Here is a 12,080-nt window from a genome sequence, read left to right as displayed (position 1 = left end):
TCTCTCTCTCTCTCTCTCTCTCTCTCTCTCTCTCTCTCTCTTTCTCTCTCTCTCTCTCTCTCATCTCCTGGCTCAGCCCACCCTGGTGGGGGGGGCTGGTGCAGCATGTGATGTCAGGGATCAAATCACGGTTCCTGCTGCTTGCCTAAGCTTGCCTAAGCAGGAGTTTTAGACCCCTGAGTTATCTCGCCAGCCTCTTTTTAATTTTTTTTGACCAATTTTGTATGCTTATATCTGGTAATCTGGACAACTAATTTGAAAACTACTTTGCTATAGGCTATTACATATACAACCATTGAATTTTTATCATTTTGTTTAGTATAATTATGTATTGTTTTCATTTTTTACTTATTTTATTATTTTTATTTTATTTATTCGATACAGAGTCTCACCATGTAGCTCAGACTCACAGTGACCCTCCTGTCTCAGCTTCCTCAGCCAGCACTGGGATTACTCACATGCACTACCAACCCCAGTTTTGGTGGTCAGCTTGGCGCAGGTATTGGGGCATGCAGTATTGGGGCTGCAACTCAGGTCCTTGAACTTGCCCGGCAGCACTTAGACCACTGAGCTGTCTTCCAGCCCTATCTTTTATTTTTTACTTTTAAAAAAGTTTACAATTGCCTATTACGAATGACGAATTTTAAAAATGCTTCCTTCTCTCCTCCTTTCTCTCATTTCCTTGCTCACTCTTATTTTATACTCTGTTCTTTTCTTCATCTCTTTTTAGTTAAAAAATGTGCATGCTATAATAATTAAACACAAAAATATTTGCCATTTGTAGGTTTTTTTCTGGCTTCACTCATAAAATATTCTTATGAATATGTAATGTAAAATGCAGGCCAACTACCAAGATTGATAAACAATCTAGTGCTTACTTATGACCTCAAATAGTTACAGTTATATGCACTTATGTGTACAATTTAAATACTTTGCTATGAAAACTACATCTAACATATACATTGAAAACACTTTTATATTACTTCCAATTTCATTTTTTTTAAATTTTGAAGCTTAGCTTGGTTTTCAAAGACAGTAGTCTTTTAAAAACATCATTTGCAGTCTCTCACAAACTCCTGTTCTGTGTCTCAGTGTGCCTGTTGTTGTATCTACCAACGTATGTCAGTTCATCTACGAGCTGTGTTTATATTCAAACAATATGTTCACTAATAAAAATGGATGCTTAATACTAGGTCTAAACTTGTCTAATCACATTTTTTGAAATTTTGTGAAATCTCTTACATACATTTTTTTAAAGTAACAAATATATTTTGAATTGATTTCAGATAAAAACTATTGGAGAAAGGGAGAGATCAGTGACCATTTCTGCCCCTACAATGTTAGAGGTACCTCCCGGGTAGCCCCGAAGAATTACCAGTAACTATTTCCACATCAGCCACAGTATTAGAAAAAACAAAGCGTTATATCACTTTAGGTGAAACGCATGGCTGGTGACCAAATCCACTCTGTTACATTCCATATTTGCTCTTCAGCTCTTCTACTTTGTTAACATAAGCTTTCACAGCACTTCAGCTGGTTGCAGGCATCCCATTTGGCTTTGCCTTTGAGGTCCAACACCCCAGGCTGCTCTGTATTTACGTCACCCACAGGGGCTTGTGTGCAGTGGCTGTAAATGAACAACGTCTCTTGGTCTTATGGCTGGGTCTTGAGGCACTTAACGACCTCTGCAGCTTTCTCAAACTCAGCCTGAGACTTGCTGGCTGGGTTACAGGAGATCCGCAAAGCTCATGTAGAAGGCGAGGAGCAGGAAACAAGGGCCTTTCCTATGTATTGACTGAAAATGTGCAAGGCCATAAAAAGAGATGCTCACGTGTCCAAATTAGAGACGTCTATGTGACATTACTCACTGTGTGGACTCAAAGCTGAATTAAAAGTGGGAGATGGAGTGAGGAGAGAGGGGTGGCCACAATCCATCTGAAGAGCTCTACTCAGAACTCATCCAACTGGGATCTTTCTCAGTTTTCCTTTGGGGTTGTTCCATGACAGACAAATGGAAAAATAAATCTAAAATTCTGTCACAGCAAATTTTATGTGTGAGAAGGGCCTTTCCTGCCAAAGAGGTCACAGACCAATGCTGCCGCCTCAATTTCTACTTTAATGGCCTGTGAGTCCTTTCCATTTGAGGAACATTGTAAGGGCTGGTGGAGAAGGAGTGAAAGAAGAAATGCAGCACCAGGGTCATTTATTTTTAAGAGGATACTACAGTGTACTCAGCCAGCATATGTTGTAGCCTTTCTCATAATTCCTTGGGTCCCCCTACCACCTTTTAGTGAAGGGCTCAAGGAGCAGCTATACCAGCATGAGATTGTACTACTGCTAGAGAGAATAATGGGAAACTGTCCATGAACGTGACTATTTCCACTAGCTCAGGACAAGGACTTGTCTGTCCTGAGGCTAGATCTCTTGGGGACTAACCCTGTAATCGGGCGTTTGAAGACCTGCAGAAATCTTCAAAGTGAAACAATCTCAGCCATCTTTGTCAGATGAGTTAAGTAAACAGAGAGGAAAATAAGGCCATATTCTGACACTGAGGGGTTTCCAAATAAGGGGTTCACATTTCTGAATAAAAATATTTTCTTCTTTCTCTTCTAGGCAGAATGCAAGAACAAAGGAAATCAGGGGTAAGACACAGTTTGTAGAGGATTCCTGAAGGGCTATAAGAGCTGAGATCCAGAAGGATGGGAAGAATCCTGTGTGGTGGTCATGGGACGCTATACTCTTGGCCCTTTGGGAGATTGTTATAGGAAGTTAGCAGGTTCAAACCTAGCCTGTGCTCTGAGTTCAATCATCAGCATGAAAAAAAATAATAATCAAGATAAGAAGGATAGGGACCAAAGACTCAGTTAAAGAATAGATGGTACAAGTGTGTCACTTAAAGTTTCCATGGCCCTGTGACAGGCACCCTACACTCCCCTGCCTGAGGGCTGATTATATGTCTGTCTGCTCTCTGCTTATCCTTAATTGCCTAGGCTTTATCCTTAAAAGTGAAAGCTTTTCTGACTCTTGGCTACAGCTCCTCTAATGACTATACTAAAATTTAATAAATCAAAGCACAATTCTTTATTTTATTTTATTTATTTTTTATGTATTTAGTACAGGGTCTACAGGGTCTCACTACATAGATTGGACTTGTAGTGATTCTCCTGTTTTCAGCCTCCCAAGCACTAGGATTACAGATGTGTGCCCCCACACCCAGTCTCAATCACCATTTCAGTGTACCCCAGAGGCAGGTCTGGTAGAACATGCCTGGAATCAAATCCCAGCTCCTGTGCTCTGCCCAAGGAGGTGCTTTAGTCCATGGAGCTATCTGCCTGGCTCTTACAATATAATTCTTGCAGTTTTACCAAGATTATAAAAAATCAGTACAATGTTTATGCACGCAGTAGGATTTAGCAAATACGGGATCAAAGGTACTTGTTTTGTACTGCCCCAGAAATGGGTTTAAATTTGGTGAGTGAATCACTTTCCTGACCAGCTGTCACAGCCTATGTATTCAGAGAATTTTATTCTTTTGTCCACTTACAGGCTATATTGTTTGGTTTTACACCTGTGCTCTTGATTGACCTTTGCATTGTGCAAGGAATGAAGCCTGAACTTCTAATGTCAGCGTTTTACATCTTTATTATCCTCTTCAGTGCCTTTCCTCTTTTCCCTATCTTCCACAGGTGCCCACAGCACCTCAACATCTATAACTATCAGGAATAGAAGCATGAAAGAAAGATTGAAGAATGAACTAAGAGGAAAGAAGGAAGAAGGGAAGGCTGAGAAATACATGTTTAATCACTTAACTTGTCCTCCAAGGGAAGCTATGAATAAATGAGATGCACAGGTGAATAGCAGTTGATTTGCCATTCGTGAGAAGTTGTCACACACTTGGGTCCTTTGCTGAGTTAAGCAGGTGGAGAATGGAAAGCAACAGTGGCTGGGATAGATTCATGGTCATGTGGTACCAGCAGCTTTCTCTCTCATCTCATGATCATTCTTCCAGAGTGAAATTATTCATATGATTGTATCACACCAACTAATTCTTTTACTTTGCAGATTCAACAGGTTTAAATATTGACCTACATTTCTCCTTGGGTGTTTTACGAAAGATTGGAAGAATTGAACTGCATTTCAACGTCTTCATTCATAGCAAGATATTATCCCACTTCAAATTCTTTCGTTGGCTATAGAAGTTGAATAAGCCCATCTTGTATTTTTTTCTTAATTTTTCAAATAACTGTTGAAAAACTGTTTATTCTGTCAAGGTTCATGATTTCACGGATCATTAGCCATGCATGCAACTATTATACAAAAACTGTCCAGACAGCAACTTTTCTAAACAGATCTCTAGGACAAGCCATTCCCCTTGGCCTTTATGGAAGCGGTTGCTTCAGCTGCTTTTTACTGCATGGCCCCAAAGTCTGCTTTGAATCTAGCAGACATGAGGCTTCTATACACAGGGCTAATTTTGTCTCATTTATTTATTTGTCTACCAAAGCACAAAGTGGCATATATAATATAAAGTCTGTGTCTTATTTATTTTATTTTTCTGTCCTCCAGTGCACAGAATTTACATATGATAGGCATGCCGTAAACATTGAATGTGTGTGCTGGTAGTTGTGAGTAAACTTCGGGTTGTGAGCTGTTCTCTTTAACAGCCAAATGGAGTTAGCGAGTGTGAACCTCCCAGCTATGTTTGGAAAAGGCTTATGAGAGGAAGCAGATGGATTACAATTCAACACCAGTAGTTTCTCACTGAAAGATCTCTAAGAGGGGATTGTGAGGGTCGACAGCTAGTTTAGAATTGTGAGACAAATGGATGCTTCCAGGATTTTGTGAATATTGTGTAGTGGTTCTTCATAGATTTCTGTAAGCACATCAAAGCCAGAAAATAATTGAGAGACATAAAACAGGGGTGGGAGGAAATGTGGAGCACATTGGTTCCAGGAGAAGTATGATGTTATCACTTATGAAATTGCCTTTCCTCAGTACAAATATCTGAATAAAAATGAAAAAAACTAAAGTTATAATTTGAAAATAAACAGATAAATACTACTTAAGTTTGTTAGGAAGATCTATAAGAAACAAAATTATATATAATTAAAATAAATTATTTAATTATTGTTGCATAAAAACATACTTAATAATGATAAATGCACATGTGTTTCAGACAAAATCGGGCATGCTCACAGTAGTATGGCTGTAGACATGCACATCTGTTTCAATAAAGCATTTTGCTTATTAAATACTGAAATAAAAAGCAAAATATATTGTTTTGCTGCAGAAGTGCAGGGCAATAATATTAAGATTTTCTATAAACAGAAAGAAAATGTTGAGGGCTGGACAAATAGCTCAGCAGATTAAAGCACCTGAGAGCAGGAGCAGGGATCAGGGCTTCGATCCCCAGGGGCCTACCAGCTGGGTCAGCCTCTGGAGCGTGCTGAGACAGCAATTGCGACTAGGCGTGGTGGCGCATGCCTGTAATCTCATCTCTTTGGAGGCTGTAAACAGGCGGATCACTAGGAGTCTCATCTAGTAGTGAGACCCTGAACACCCTGTAGACCCATCCCTAAAACACACACAAAAAAGAAAGAAAAATAAAACAGAAAATGTTATCCTTGCAAGCTACTGAAGTCTGACTGTATAGCCCAAAGTTCATATATTAAAATTTAATTATTTCCAAAGTGATCGCACTAACAAGATTTCCTCTACAGATATGATTAAAGTAGAAAGTCTGCATCTTTGTACATAGGCTGAGTGCCTTACAAAAAGATTTCCTCTTATCCCTTCTCCATCTGCCCAAGGATGGCAAGGATAGAATAATTTTGGAAGTGAAAAGGAGCCCCCAAATGACACTAGAACTGTGAGTACCTACATCTTGGAATTCCCAGTCTCTACAACAATGAACAATAAGTTTACGATCTTTACAAATTATGCAGTATAAGATATTTTATTATAGAACTAGAAATAGATTAACATCTCTGTTAATAATTCAGATTTATTGAAGTTTTCCATTAATCAAATGTCCTTCTTCTCCTAAACACAGCATCTAGTTTTTCTTCTTATACAAAAATAACTCTTAAAGGAATCTTGAGCAGATTTAGCTTTTGTTATCACCGTGTTTGTGACCGAACAGATACCAGTTTATCTTGACTCTAAAAAAGAACAGAAGATATTGTTATCTTCGAGTCCAAGATGGACTCTGAGATAACACATAGCTGGATGGATAAACTCAACTGAATAAGATAAGCATATCTAAATCAGTTATATCATAATTCTAATCTTTCTTCAGGTCCAAGATAGAAAATAAATACCCTTAGAAATTAGCTCAAAAGTATTTCAAGTTTATCTGTGACATCAATAAGGACCAGAGATATCAATCAAGAATGTTTAGCCCAGACAATTTATACTTGAAGCACTTTCAACATGATTTCACAAGGTAAGCATTTCATTCTAAAAGGGAGGAATAAGGGCAAAGAAAGAAATTAGGTCAGAGTAAAATCAAAACCCAGTAACCCCCAAACCAGCATGAGCCCCTGTAGCTCTGGGTCCAGCACACAGGACAGATTTGTCAAGTTGTAGTCCTACCCTGAGGCCTTGGGTGGCCCTGCCCCTTGGGATGGCAGGAGCGCCCCACGTGGCCCGTATCGAGGCCAGCTGCGCTCATTCTTGTAACTTCCCTTGGCAGGCATTCTGCATTCCTGGTAATCCCAATTGCCTATGACAGTTGATAGCTTATGAACTTCACTTTGAGCTTCACTCTCACAGCTTCATGCCTTTTCAGAAGAACATTGCCCGACCTTCCAGGCCTTCTTAAGTATGGAAGGACACCTGTATCAATTGTGCGTGTGTGTGTGTGTGTGTGTGTGTGTGTGTGTGTGTGATCTTAATTAGTGTCTTTTACACACATACATCCAGAATATAGAACTCTATAATAAATATTGAAATAAAAATGAGCAGATCATCTGAAGACATTTCTCTAAGAAAGATACACAGATAGCCCATGCTAAAATGAAGAAATGCTTTGATCACTAATCATTAAGAAAAAGCACATCAAAACCACAAAGATAGACCACTTCACATACACTAATACATACACTAAATGATTATAATCAAAAATAGGAAAGGAGAAGATACAGATAGATTGAAAGCTCTAATACAGTAGTGGTAGGTATTTAAATTAGTGAAGCTCTGCTGTAAAGTACTATGAACTTTTCACAAAGTATTAAGCATTAGTTCACAAATGATCCAATAATCTACTTTCAAGGGAAATGCACTTTGTGTACTTGTGCTAGGTTCTTCATTGATGCTGTAGGTTGAGACTCATTAGGGCAAAGCCCTCCTGTGCCAACTTCAAATTTGTGTACACTCAATATTAAAAAATAGTCCAGAAAATTAAACTTCCACCCATTTAGAGCTTGCTTGCTTTTCAGAACACTGGAGTGTTTCCAGTGGCATTGACATATTGATAAGAGAGCGCTCAAGCCCCTGCTGCCCTTTGGAGGTCCCTGACAGGAAGCCTCTGCTGTGCTGTTGAGAGACATCTCCCAGAACAGTAATGCTGCCTTTCTTTCCTCTATGTGTTGAGGCAATCTATCCCCTCTTTACACCTCTCTGTGACTCTGTTCCCACAAGATTATGGAAATCTGAAGCCCTGATAAGACACGTAGTTAGAAGAAGTCCACTCCCTCAGTGACCTTCTGAGACTGCCTCTTTCCACCAAGAAAAACTGTGAGATGACCAGGAAAAATCATTATGGCTCCTACACATTACTTGAGGTGGTAAAATGTTGAAACTGGTACCTGCCTATTATAAATCATGTGCATTATGGGTTACTTATTTATTTTTATTTTTTCATGTATTTGGTATAGGGTCTCACTGCGCAGCTTGGGCCCCTAGTGATCCTCCTGTTTTCAGCCTCCCCAGCGCTAGGATTACAGGCCTGTGCCACCATGCCTGGTCTCTGTGGCCAGCTTAGTACACCCATGGGTGGGGCTGCCATGGCATGTGGCGCTGCAGATCGAATCCAGGTCCTTGCACTTGCCTAAGCAGGCACTTAGTCCGCTGCGTGATCTTGTTGCCCCTGGGATGATTATTATGTCTAAATGTGCTCCAGCATGGCTGAAGCGACTTTACATGATGCTCACTGCATGCACACTGTCATGTCTACAACAATCCTCAGTCATCCCAAGAGCCGCAGCAAGTAGTGCAGTAAGAAACACCACGTAAGCATCTCTGATTCAAAAAACTCAAGTGAAATGACCACACACAGGGACACTAACATATTAGATAAAATTCCCCTTAGACTATGTATGTAGGGTGTATATGAAATTTAAAACAAATTGATGTTTAGAACCTATTCTTACCTCCAAGCTATTTTATAATGTCTACACAAATCTTCCAAAATAATAATAAAATGTAGATCCAAAATCTAAAAACATTCGCCCAGAGAATTTCAGGTGAGGACACTTCAAACTGAATATAAATCAAATGGACATTCCTTGCTTGAGGTAAACTTACAGGAATGTATGAGAAAGAGAAAAGGAGAGCGAAAGGGAGACAGAGACAGAGATGGCGACAGAGATGGGGTAAGAATTCTACAGAAGCAAATACAAAACAGATACTAAAATTGAAGACCTGTCCCAAGATAGCAATGCTGTAGTTTTAATATGACAATCAAAAGACTAAAATGAAAACATGGATTAAATAATATGACCTAATTATCTGCTGCCCAAATTTAAAGACAGAAGTACATTGAAATTAAAATTGTACGAAAATATGTACCATGTGAACATTAATCAAAGAAAAGCATGAAAATTGAGTCTAAGATGTGATAAAGCATTCTTAAAGCCAGAGATAATTACTAGAAATAATGAGCAATATCACTTCATGACCCAACAAAAAGAAATCAAACCTTGAGAAAGATGTCATGATGCCACACCTGTACTCATAAAGCAAAAGACCCCCACAGTCATGGAGGAAATTGCAGAGATGCAGGAGAGCCTGAGGAACCCACAATCGTAGTTGACGACTTCAAGGTCCAGGGACATACACACTTTAGTTTCGGATGCAGTGTAGGTTTGCTGTGGATTCTCCTGGTGATGCTGACATAATTTTCTCTATTAAGTATTTTTTAACATGGTTAATACAATTTCCATTGAAACTATATAAGATTGGATTTAGCTGTATAATTCTTATAGCTGCATGAGAATCCACAATATCTTTTTCCATCACACTTCTTTTGTTTGTTTGTTTGTTTGTTTGTTTGTTTTTTGTGGAACTGGGGATTGAACTCAGGTCCTTGCACTTGTCAGGGAAGCACTTTATTCCACCGAACCACCTTCCCGGCCTCACACACACTTGTTTTTTAAAAAACACTCTCATTTTATATTTATAGGACTATCCTAACTCTTTTTTCTTTCCTTTCCTTTCTTTTCTTTTTTCTTTCCTTTACTTTCTTTCCTTTTATCTTTCTTTTTCTCTCGCTAATATTGTTATCATTTTGGCAGCCTTTAGATTTAAACATAATTCTTACAGATTACATATATTTGGATTTTTTTTTAACTAACAATTCACCTTTTATTGAGTTAAATCATTTAAAAATTGATCTTGAAATAATTTCAGATATTCCTAAAAGTTAAAAATGTAAAACATGGAAATTGAAATTTAAAGTAGGATTTAAAGCATTTTCCTTGTGAGAGGCATAAGATTTTTTTAAGATGTGAAACATGAAAGCAGCAAGTCTAAAATTAAAGCAGTAGGTTATAAATCAAATCAAAAATAAAGGAAAAACCAAAGTACATGTTTTAAGATAAAAGGAAATTTCAAAACACCTAAATAAGTACTGGCAACATGATCTTGTCTACAAGAAAACTAACAGAGAGACCGTGAAAGAAAAGACAGCATAATGTAGATGCGGCAGTAAGCGAGCAGATTGGGAGTCACTGCCCTGCCCTGAGCAGGGCCAGCACAGGACAGCTCTCCTCCTTGCTCATGCTGAAGTTCCTAGCTTGGGAGGATGCATTTCCTGTCAAAACAGATTCATTTCACTAAGAGCAGACTTAGAATAAGAATGATGACTAAACCAAAGAGAGACGCAAGAGTCTTCACATGTTTTGCAAGTCCACAGCTCTGATCCTGACTCTTGCAGACTCCAGATCTCTGCTGTACTCATTTCTCAATGATCTCCTACAGCGACGTCACAGATTATTTTAAATGTGTTCACAAGCAATTCTTCTCTTGCTTTTCTTTAAACCTTATATGTAAATATTATCTACTACGAATCTTTCAAACTGGAGACAAGGATACCATTCTCGATCATTCTATTTTGGATATTGCCTGCATCCAAAAATTTGCCTCATTTGCTGTATTTTACTTCTCTCTTTCTCCTCAATCCTTGTTTGGTTTCAGGTCATTATCATTTTTGGATTACTAGAGCATGCTGACTATTCTTATGAACAGTTTCTTCCACTGTTCTTCACAGTGAAACCTACAAAGGACCCCTGAAAAATATACATACTCAAAACATGTGTCTGCTTACAAAAATCCGCTGGTTCTGTGGTGAATGTAGACTAGCATACAAGCTGTGTTCAAATTGGGACACTTTGGAGTAGCAGGAGACTCCAGTAAAAGTTAGCAGAAAGTATATTATAAAACAGGATTAAAAACAAACAACTAATCAGTATAATTCTGCAGAATTTGCACGTGTGGTGACATTGTTAGTGTAGTAGCACAGTTCTTAATTAGCTGATCCTTCTATCATTCCTGATACAGTCTTTTTTTCCCTCAGGATTGGGTATTTAACTTGAGTATGAAAATACAAAATCAAATTCCACAGACTGTTTTTCAAAGGCCAAGAATTTCAATCAGGAAACAGCAAAGCATGACTCCAAGTACACAGGGCCCTCCTGAGCACCTCACCTTGCAGGATTGTACAAGTTCTCTACTCCATAAAGCTCTCTATCTAAACCTCTACAGTTATACAAACCTATCAATTGTGAATTTTCATTATTTTTTAAGGAAAAAGTTATTTTTATTTTTTAAAGAGAGTAAAAGCTAGAATTAAAACAAGAACTTAGAAGTGATACAGAATTTCACTTAGCAAAGTAATTTGAATTTCACAGTACTTGTTGTAGTACCTAGTGTTGTCTTACAAGCAGTTATTCATGTTGTCAGATAGATGTATATAAAATTTGGAGAGAAAACAAAAAAGGAAAGAAATGTATAAGAAATTAAAAAGAACAAAAGAAGAAACAATAGAAAAAAGAGGTAAAACAAATTAATGCATTAATAGCTTCCTTCCATAGGCCAGCAAAAAGAAATGCAATACTATTTCATCACTGCTTTGTGCTCTCTTTGTGTCCTCTATTCCATTAAAAATGGCAATCTCTTCCACACAAGACACAACAGAAATGATTTATCTAAAATAAAACTTTACTTTTATTTTTCCATGAATTGTTATTCTATTCCACATATCAACATATTATTTTGCCTATGGTAATATTTACCATATTTGATATAATAATCTGTCAGGATATGTTAATAACCACAGTTTTCAATATTTTTGACCTAGTTATTTTAAAGTATCTGTCTGGTAAGTTTATGAACTGGGAATCTCTATTTCTGCTTTTATTGACTTTTTCTTTTGTTGACCAAAGGGCTTATTATTTTGTATGTTTTGTTTTAGCATTCTCAGTTTTTCCTTGAAAGTAAGATATTCTTATAAAAAATTACAGTACCTAAAATTAAAGATACTAATTTCTAGAAAACATCATGATTTTATTTATAAGAATTTCGAAGGCTTTAGCAATGGTACATAGTTGAATTAGGCTAATTTTATCAGAGTTCTAGTTATTTCAAGTTCTCCAACACCTTTATAGATCTTTCAAGGAAGATCAAGGCTTTCCCTGCACCATGTCTTAGGATCTTTGAGCACTTCTCAAATTTAGGAGTTCTTTTTTAAAAAAAATTAGAATTGAACTTCCAGATCTCTGTTCAATAAATGTGAGTAGGCTGGGTTTTTTTGTTTGTTTTGTTTTGTTTTGTTGCTTGGCTACCAGCAGTCTCGATCTCCA

General features: G+C 37.7%; 1 pseudogene; it reads right to left on the bottom strand.

Annotated features, from left to right (window-relative positions):
* Positions 1–1,469: 1,469 nt before the first annotated feature.
* On the bottom strand, positions 1,470–3,593 carry LOC101573817 (annotated as a pseudogene).
* Between the last annotated feature and the right edge of the window lie 8,487 nt (positions 3,594–12,080).

Source organism: Octodon degus, unplaced genomic scaffold (genome assembly GCF_000260255.1).
Source record: "Octodon degus isolate 3935 unplaced genomic scaffold, OctDeg1.0 scaffold00022, whole genome shotgun sequence".
NCBI lineage: Eukaryota > Metazoa > Chordata > Mammalia > Rodentia > Octodontidae > Octodon > Octodon degus.
The sequence above is the reverse complement of the archived record's forward strand: the minus strand, read 5'-3'. Positions and strand labels throughout refer to the sequence as shown.